Genomic DNA, 10,367 nt, shown 5'->3' on the forward strand with positions numbered 1-10,367 from the left:
AGTGATTTCATCTCAAGAGACGCCGTCACTTCGCATCCGCTGAAAAAATAGGCTTGAGCTTTGTGGCCCTGCCCCTATTGGGCATATATAGCCAAAATGCGCTGCAAGAGACGACATCTTGCACAGGAAACTTTGGCATGAATATCAACCAAGGCATGATGTTTTTCCTCTAAACAGCCCCTCCTGATTAATAATATCACTCTGAGAATTCTGTTACGCATATCAGCGTCTTGCATGCCTTCAAGACCAAAGCATAAAAGGCTTCATCTTGGAAGATGTTGTGAGAGAAGGGAACTCACAGAGAAGGTGAGTTAGAGAGAGAGAGGGGTTGTTAAGCCATAGAGAGTGATACGCAGAGATAGCGGTGAAGGCGATGATTCATTAACTGCCAGAGAGGCTGTTATATACACAAGGATGAGGTAGTTACAAGTCACGTGGATTGGGATGCGAAACGTTGTGCTGACTCAGGTGATGACTGTGTGATGACATGGATTATTAATCGTCCAACACGCCCCAGTAAGACATGTCGTCATACAAAGGGCATGCATGTGTAAAGTGTGAGATTCAATCTACATGCTTTGGGTAGATACAATATGCTTATGCAATTATGCAATTTACTGATAGCATCTTGGTGTGACTACCAAGGTCTTTAACCTGGATCAAGATTCTCCTTCATTAGATTGTTGAGGTCCCACTTCTTGTGAATCAATGAAGCTAGAATACTAGGAAAGTCAGCTTTGAAATCAGCATGAAGAGTTTTAGTTCTTGAAACTTGAACACCATCATATCGCCCCCGCAAGTGAAAGAAGTAGACTGCTTCATGGTTGCTGATTTTGCGCCCCCGCTGATAGAAGAGAATGGTTATGTATATCAGCTGAGCGGAAAGGTAGACAGCCCTCTGTAGTTTGTCGAGGAGTGGAATTGGAGGCTCCGACAGGGTAATGTGGGGGTTGGAGGGGAGTAGCTGATGATGAGGATAGGTATGCACTGGAGGGAGAGGTAAGAGATGAGCCGCGGCATGCCGACCAGGAGGGACTCCACCTCCAGTATCAAAGGGAGCATAGACCAGTGTGGAAACAACAGGTACAAATGGATATTTTATGAGGAGGGGCGAAGGGTGATTGTACTGTTGCATTGCATGTGTGCTGGGAAACCAAGATATTGAACTAGCCAATGGATGCTCAGTAGACCAAGAGTGGAAGGCGTGCTCAGGAGGGAGAGGCACAGCAGTATAAGCATCAAAAAAATCCAAAGTGGAAAGAGTAGGGGATTGAGAAATGATCTGGCTATTGTCGGCAAAGGCACCACCAGTAAGAGGTACATGTGTGGTAGGTGAAGAATAAAAGAGAGACATTGGTGGCTGGCTAGGTTTACTGGTCAAATCGAGAAGCAAAGGAGGAAGGGTAGCTGGAGTTTCAGACTGAGATCTGAGCCTCAGGCCGCCAGTGGCGGCAAAGATTGTAGCCTGCGCTGCACTGAGGGCCAGTGGGTGAGGTGCTTCCAAAGCCTGGTTTGCTTCGTTTGGAACTTCTGCAGGGTGCCGAACTTGGGAGGATTCAACCAAAGCAGGATCATCAACAGCAAGGCCTCCAAGGAAGGCTTGAATGGTGGTGACATCATTTTCGGCATCTGCAGTTGCAGCGTGCGTCAGCATTGGCGTTTGCCGCCGGCGGCTTCGGGAAGATAGAGACCGGCGTCACCAATAGCACTATTGGTTGCGGCACGAGCATGAAGGAGTTTATTAGCAGCACCTTTAACTGCGTTTTTGGCTGTATTGGTTTCGGTATGACGTGCTGCATGGATGGCAGCACCATATTCTTTAACAGAATTGACTGCAGGAGAATTGACTACAGGGTGAGGTACATCACCAGCGGCAGATGCATCTTTGTCTTCTACAGCAGGTTCGTTGTCCGCAAAAGGGACTGCGTCTGCAGCAGGAGTGGCAGCAGCTCCGGCTACTTGGTTGACGGTTGTTTTGTTCGCAGGGGTGGCAGCTGCATAGAGGACAATGGTGTGGGCGATGACGACTTCTACTGTTGAGGTGGTTGCTCCGTTTGCGGCTGACTTCACAGAACCAGGAGCAGCAGGTTCAACTGCAGGGCTGGCGGCACAAGAGCGTGCGTGCGCATCTGCATTGGCAGCATTGTTAGCAGCAAGGACTTCGTCTGCAGCAGGTTCGCAGTATGGTCCGCAACAAGGACTTCGTCTGCAAGCAGGTGTGGGAGTCTTGCAATCTGCACCAGCGTTGGCAGCAGCAAGTTGGACTGCAAGGTCGTCATTCCGAGGTGCGGCGGCACCTTCGACTGGAGCACCGGGAGGACCAGTGTCAGCGGGTTGGGTGGATTGAACCATTGTTGGGTTTGCAGAAGTCGGGTTCCCGGGGAATGCTGCAACGATGGTGGCATCACCATCTTCAGCAGCAAGATTGCCAAGGAAGGTTGTGATGACCTGGTCATCACAAACAGCGTTGGCTTCTGCTTCTTGGCAGGGGGAAGGGCGAGCAGCTGAGCTTGGGATAAGTGTGGATTTAACCACTACAGGCGCTTCAACATCAGGGTTGGCAACATCAGTTGTAAGCGCAAGGGTGGCAGCAGCATTTTGGGCTGCTTTGAGGGCTGCGCCAAATATGTAGATAGCGGTGCGGGCTTGCCGCAGGGCAGCCAGGAGATGCAGCAGAAGGTTCCTCGCTCAAAGTTGGAGAGGCGCGGGTGACCGCATGGTGGGGCGCTTCACAGGTGTGGGAGGATCAGGCCCTTGGCTGCGATGATACCATGTGAGAGAAGGAAACTCACAGAGAAGGTGAGTTAGAGAGAGAGAGAGAGGGGTTGTTAAGCCATAGAGAGTGATACACAAAGATAGCGGTGAAGGCGATGATTCATTAACTGCCAGAGAGGTTGTTATATACACAAGGATGAGGTAGTTACAAGTCACGTGCATTGGGATGCGAACCGTTGTGCTGACTCAGGGGATGACTGTGTGATGACATGGATTATTAATCATCCAACAGATTTCCTCGGGGCTCGCTTTGCATCCGTTGAAAATAGCACATAACTTCATCGACCCGGCCTATCCTGCGATCAAGGACTTAAATCTCCTCAAGGACTTTTTTGTGGTTTCTAGAATGCAATATGTTTTTTTTTTTCCAATAGCCCTTGACTACTCTCTCATTATATACTGGTTCGACTCTCTATTTATTCATTAGTTATGAAGATTCCTCCAACCTGAGGCATAGGCCAGACCCTTGATATTTGCAATCCTTCAAAAAACTAGAAGCAGATTTCGAACTCGACCCGACAGGCGATGCATTTCACAAATTAGCAAGCTAACCAATCGAGCATGTTTGTTGTACTGCCATCACCAGCGCCATCGTTTAATGAGGAAAAAAATTTCCCTGCCTTCAGCTTGCGCTCTTTGGCCTTCGGCAGGTTTCCCCCTCTCTCGCGGCCTCGCCTTCCCTCCCCAACACTGTTAGGCCTTCGGTTGCTTTCCCCCGAGCCCCCGTTGGTCACCACCTACATTCCTTCCTACTGCCGCATCTACCCAGATTCGCTCTCGTTTTCCTTTTTAAAAATTCTAGGACATATTGTTATGAATACTTTTGCCCGGTATCATGAGATGAGCATCCTCTTGCCTCAGGTCATGTTGTCTCTCGTAGCCTTTGTTCCGTGCAAAATCGCTCCATTGGAAGAAGAAGAGTGTGTGTTGAGTTTCTAGATCGGGTCATAGCAGATGAGTTCATACCTAGTTCACGCTTAGTTCATTGAGTTCAAAACAAATTTGGTGTGGTGCACATATCCTTCCAAGTTCACACCAATGCTGGTGTGGTGCACACTCATCACACTATGTTTAAATCAAGTTCACACTGATTTCACAAACACTTCAAAAATGTGATCCGACGGCCCACATTGCTCTTGCCTCATGATGCCTAATGTGGGCCATTGATCCTAACTCCCTAGGGAGGTGTCAATTAGTGATGAGGACCCCAATCCCCCCCCCCCCCCCAAAAAAAAGGGTGCGATATAACAAGAAGCAAAAATGAGCATTGCATGCTTAGCCCTCCTTGCCAGTAGCTTCGCAAGTCATTCCTTGCCCCTGGTCTTCCATCCGCCAACAGCTTCGCAAGTCATTTCTTCACCCTTGGTCTTCCATCCACCATGTTGGACCTACCTTCTATGAGACAAAGAGCGCGTGTAGAGTCCTCCCCCTACCCCCATGCACTTGCTACATTGCTATTCCGGAGAGGGAGAAGCCTGAGAGAGAGAGAGAGAGAGAGAGAGAGAGAGAGAGAGAGAGAGAGAGAGAGAGAGAGAGAGAGAAGGGCCAAGCGAGTTTAGCTTATCCTACAACTATTTCCTATGAGGGAGAGAGAGGGAGAGAGAGGGAAAGAAGGGCTTGAGCTACTTGGAATAGAGAGAGAGAGAGAGAGAGAGCCAATTGTGTTGGAAATAGGGTTGCAGGCAAACACACATAGCTTGGAGAATACAAAGAAGCACACAACAGAGAGTAGTATTACTTAATGTGCAATGGAAAGATAACGATAGCCCTAGAGTGATGGGCGTATATATAATGCAAGGGGGGAAAACCTCCTAGTGAGGGAAAAATGCCCCGGCCGTCCTAAGTGTGTTCACATACATCACTACCACATGTATATGGTAACAAATCCCGCGTGGGAGTGATGCAATGAATAAGAGCTTGCACATAATGTATAGGGAAGTGACATGCCATGAGTGCATGATTAATCCACAAAGGAGTGTAAGCCCAAAGCTTTGCGGAAAGCTTCAAACTTCTCACGAAGCAATGCCTTTGTGAACAGATCTACAAGGTTGTCCTGTGTTGGCACATAAGCCAAGCTGATCTCTCTCACTGAGAGTCTCTCCCTGACATAGTGGTAATGCAGCTCAATGTGCTTTGTGCGATCATGAAAAATTGGGTTCCTCACAATCGCCAATTCGCTCTGACTGTCAGTGTAGATGATGTTCGCAGTGTCCTGTCCAACACCCAAATCAGCCATAAGGCATCCGAGCCATACACACTCAACCATAGCTATGAAGACTGCCCTGTACTCAGCCTCATAATTGGAAGTGGACACAATACTTGCTCAACCACGACTCGAGAACCACGATCTGCATGAACTGCCGAGTATGAAACAAAAACCACTTGCGGACACTCACGTGGCAAAACAACCAGCCCAATCTGAGTCCAAAAAAGCATGTAAATCTAGAGATAATGATCCCCCCTTGGGATGTAAAGTGCCATTCAAGCATCGAAAATTCCTCTTGATAGCCTACTAATGCTTAGAACGTGGGCTATGTACAAATCTGTTGACCTGTGAGACTAAAAACTGAATATCAAGCCTCATGTAGCATATACATAAATAAGGCATCCAACAACAGTTTGGTAAAGAGTGACATCGGCAGGATCACCAACATCATGAAGACTCAATTGCAAACCTATTTCAATGGGAATAGGAATAGGTTTGCAATCCTCAAGTCCAAACTTACATAGCAATTGCTCTATGTAGCTTGTTTGACACAAGGAAATACCACCATCACACTGCTTAAACTGTATACCCAAGTAATGATGCAATAGCCCCCTGCCAAGCATGATGTTTTTCCTCTAAATAGCCCCCGATTAATAATATCACTCCGAATTCTGTTATGCATATCAACATCTTGCATAATACCACATGCCTTCAAGACCAAAGAATAAAAGGCTTCATCTTGGAAGATGTCCTCCCTTTGCATCCATTCAAAGTAGCACAGAACTTCATCGACCCGCCTCTATTTGGCATATCCCGCAATCAATGCATTGTGAGAGTTGACATTCTGGGCATAAATCTCCTCAAGGATTTTTTTGTTCTTTCTAAAATGCACTGCACTGAACGTGCATGTCAACCAAGGCAGTGCCAAGCAATATGTTTAATTTCCAATAGCCCCTGACTGTTAATGTCAATGAGGTGTTGCCAACAAAAGCATTGGAAACAAGTGATTTACCACTCACCAAAGAACCATGAGAAGTGGCTACATTGTTGTTACCACTTTTTCTTTGAGCAGCAATAAAGGCTTGTTCAATTGCACGCTATTTAGCCCTATTTTTTCTTGAAAGTGATTCTTGCGACAACAATGTGCATAATGCCTCAAACTTCACAACATCATGATTTCCTTGGGTCATAGGTCTCCAAGTACTAGCAAAAGTCTGGTAAGAATGTGGCAAAGCATCAAGAACAATTTGCACAATGGAACTATCTGAAATGACTTTGTTCACAGAAATAAGTTGCTCATTAATATCCTTGATACCAACAAGGAAAGTGTCCATGTCATCTTCCTCATGCATAATCTTTGGTTCCAGCTCTTTACGCAACAATGCAATTTTAGCCTCATTGCGACTTGCATAAAGACCAGCCAGAATATCCTACGCTTGTTTAGCTAATTCATGAGCCTACGCATCTCTAACGTCCCAACAAGCTTGCTCAATTGTGGTCAAAACAGCTCTAGCAGCAACAACCCTGCCACCAAAACCTACATCATCCTCAACATCGTTTGTATCCTCAGAAGTAGGACATACATCAATGCCATACACAACATTCCAAACGCCTTTTGACACAAGAACATGTTGCATCATGTAAACCCACATCGGGTAATTATCCCCATCCAAGTTATCCATAGCAACAAAAATCTTGAACACATCTGTGTTATTGTCAGCCATCGCGAGTGTCTGCACTAATGTGAAAACTGCCCGAAAAGAGGAGAAATGAAGTGAGACCGACACATGCTATATGGAAAAACCCAAAGAAGAATGTAAGGACTTGTTATTCACAAAATGGTACTGACAAAAATTCTACACAGAAAGCCAAAATAGCCTACGCAGTACTACCTACAGTGGAAACGAAGACCGAAATGAGCCCAAATGGAAATTTTGAGCATACCAAAATAGAGAACAATATTACTTAGTGTGCAATGGAAAGATAAGATAGCGCTAGAGTGATGGACGTATATACATTGTATAGGGGGAAAAACCTCCTGGTGATGGCAAAAATGCCCCGGTGGTCTTAAGCGTGTTCACACACATCACTACCACATGTATATGGTAACAAGTTGAGGGCTCCCTGCCTCCTTAGCTATTTTGGAAATGTAGTCATCTCAAGATAAGAGTATATTTTAGTGATCCGACTGTTTAGAGTGCTCCTGCCTGGTGATGCCTAATGTGGGCCATTGATTCCACCTCTATCAACAATTAGTGATGACCCCCCCCCCCCCCCTCCCCCCCAAAAAAAGGGGTACGATATCAGCAACAAAAATGAGCCCCGCACGTTTAGCCCCCCTCGCCAATAGCTTTGCAAGTCATTTCTTTGCCCCTGGTCTTCCATCGGCCAATAGCTTTGCAAGTCATTCCTTCACCCTTGGTCTTCCATCTTCCATGTTGGAATTAGCTCGTACAACACAAAGAGCATGTGCAAAGTCCTCCCCGTGCACTTGCTTCATTGTTATTCTAGAGAGGGATAATCCTATGCTTTGAGAGACAGAGATAGAGAGGGGGGGGGGGGGGGGGCAAGGACCAGAGAGAGAGAGAGAGAGAGAGAGAGAGAGAGAGAGAGAGAGAGAGAGAGAGAGAGAGAGAGAGAGTCCATTGAACACTAAGTAATACACTCTCTATTGTGTGCCTTGAGCTTCCTTCTTCTCCTCCAAGCTGTGTGCATTTCCTTGCAACCCTAATTCCAACAATTGGTATCAGAGAAGGTTGCGTCCTTCCGGGCTTAGTCGCCAGCAGCTCCCGCACACGCTGCTCAATTTCTCCAATTTCAGTGAGCTTTGGCGAGCATTTGCAGGTCGACAAAAATTTTGGAGAGGCTCATAGAGCGTAATCTGCTCAGATTTAATATTTGGGCTCATTTCGGCCTCCATTTCCACTACAACCAGGTCTGCACACGCAATTTCATCATTTTGTGTAGAATTTTTGTCAGTGCTAAATACTGCATAACAGGTCCCATATAGTATACTGCGGGTTGTGCTATATAGCGCATGCTGGTGTCACTCGGTTTCTCCTCTTTTATGGCAATTTTCACATCAGGTGCAAGCATTTTCCATGGCTGACAACAACACAGATGTGTTCAAGATGTTTGTTGCTAAGGACAGATTGAATGGGGACAATTACCCTATGTGGGCTTACATGATGCAACATGTTCTTGTGTCAAAGGGCGTTTGGAATATTGTGCAAGGCATTGATGTACGTCCTGGTTCTGAGGATGTAGGTGATGTTGAGGATGTTGCAGGTCTTACTGCAAGGATTGCTGCTATTAGAGTTGTTTTGCCTATGATAGAACAAGCTCGTTTTGGGATGTAAAGGATGTGCAGGCTCATGTGTCGATTGCGTTGTCTGTAAAGCGCACCATTACTCCTCACATTCGTTCAGCAAAATCTGCAAAACAGGCTTGGGATATTCTAGCAGGTCTTTATGCAAGCCGCAATGAGGCTAAAATTGCTTTGTTGCGTAAAGAGCTGGAATGGAAGATTATGCATGAGGAAGATGATATGGACACTTTCCTTGCTGGTGTCAAGGATATCAATGAGCAACTTATTTTTACAGGTGAAGTCATTTCAGACAGTTCCCTTGTGCAAACCGTTCTTGATGCCTTACCAGATTCTTACCAGAATTTTGCTAGTACTTGGAGACTTATGACCCAAGGAAATCCTGAAGTTGTCAAGTTTGATGCATTATGCACATTGTTGTTGCAAGAGTCACTTTCCAGAAAAAATAAGACTAGGCAGCGTGCAGTTGAACATGCATCTCAAAGAAAGGGTGGCAACAGCAATGCAGCCACTTCTTATGGTTCTGCTGCGAGTGGTAAATCTTCTATTCCTAATGATTCTGCTGGCAGCAATTCGTTTGGAAATTTTGGTGATGACAAGGGAAAAAAGAAGATGCATTGCCATTATTGTAAAGCTAATGATCACTTGATCAAGCAATGTCCTAAGATGAAGGCCAAAGAGGCTAAGAAGAAAGAGGGTGGTTCCACTGCAAAGGCTAGTTCCACTATAAATGCAGCCATTGTTGAGTCTTATGTGAAAGGAGATGGTGATGCTGATGTTGATGCAGTATGGGCTTTTAGTGTAGGGTGCACTTACAATCTTGTTGTTCATGATGCATGCATGTCAGTTGCTGCAGATTCACATGTGTGGTATTTTGATAGTGGTGCTACAAAGCACATTACCTCAAATCGCGAATTGTTCACCTCTCTTGAGTCCGTCCCTCATGGGAATTCAGTTACTTGTGCCAACAATGCCTCTTATCCGGTTCAGGGTGCTTACTGCTACAAATGGCAGTTCTTTCACACTTGTTGATGCACTTTATGTACCTAGGATCAAGAAGAATCTTTTGTCTGTATCTGCACTTGCTAGACTTGGACTTGTAGTCAAATTTGTGGATGACAGATGTATAGTTCATGATCTCAGTTTTGGTGATGAAATTGTTGCATCTAGCCTTTTGTGTCGTGGGCTGTATAACCTCACTTTCTTTGACAAGTGTGGACAAAATTTTGCAAATGCACTATTTAAAATGCAAAACTTTGGCATGCACATTTTGGTCATCTGAATTTTGCCAGTTTGCTACGTTTGCAAAAATCTGATGTGGTTGCTTCTTTGCCGCCTCTTGAAGCACCTGTCAAACATGTTTGTGAAGGTTGTATTTTGGGTAAGATGCAACATTCCAAGTTTCCAAAGGATGGTTCAATTAGGGCCACATGCAGGTTGCAGCTTGTGCATAGTGATGTTTGTGGGCCCATGCAAAGTCCGTCCTTGGGCAATTACCTTTACTTCGTGACTTTCATTGATGATTACTCCATGCATGGGTATTTCCACTTAAAGAAAAGTCCGAAGTTTTTATGTGCTTCAAACAATTTCTGGCTATGGCTGAAAATGTATCGAAATGTACTATGGGCACCCTCCGTTCCGATCGAGGGGGGGGGGAGTATATGTCTCATGAATTTAATGCATTTCTGGCTAGCCGTGGGATAAAACATCAATATACAATGCCTTATACACCTCAACAAAATGGTGTTGCTGAGAGGAAAAACAGGTCATTGGCGGAAATGACACGATGTATGGTCAAAAGTCAAGCTTTGCCGCATTCTTTTTGGCTTGAGGCCATCATGTGTGCCACTTATGTACTTAACAGGTGTCCAAAAAAACCTTTGCTGTCTATTACTCCATATGAAGCATGGCATGATAGAAAGCCTTCTATTGAGCACATGCGAGTTTTTGGCTATTTGGCATATGCTTTGGTGCCATAAACACAACACAAAAAATTGGATGATAAGATTTTCAAATGTAATTTTGTTGGTTATAGTGATGAAAGCAAAGGTTAAAGGTAAC

General features: G+C 45.4%; 1 pseudogene; it reads right to left on the reverse strand.

Annotated features, from left to right (window-relative positions):
- Positions 1-359: 359 nt before the first annotated feature.
- On the reverse strand, positions 360-2,773 carry LOC147441947 (uncharacterized; annotated as a pseudogene).
- Positions 2,774-10,367: the final 7,594 nt, after the last annotated feature.

This window comes from Adiantum capillus-veneris, chromosome 14 (genome assembly GCF_014529385.1).
Source record: "Adiantum capillus-veneris isolate H3 chromosome 14, ASM1452938v2, whole genome shotgun sequence".
NCBI lineage: Eukaryota > Viridiplantae > Streptophyta > Polypodiopsida > Polypodiales > Pteridaceae > Adiantum > Adiantum capillus-veneris.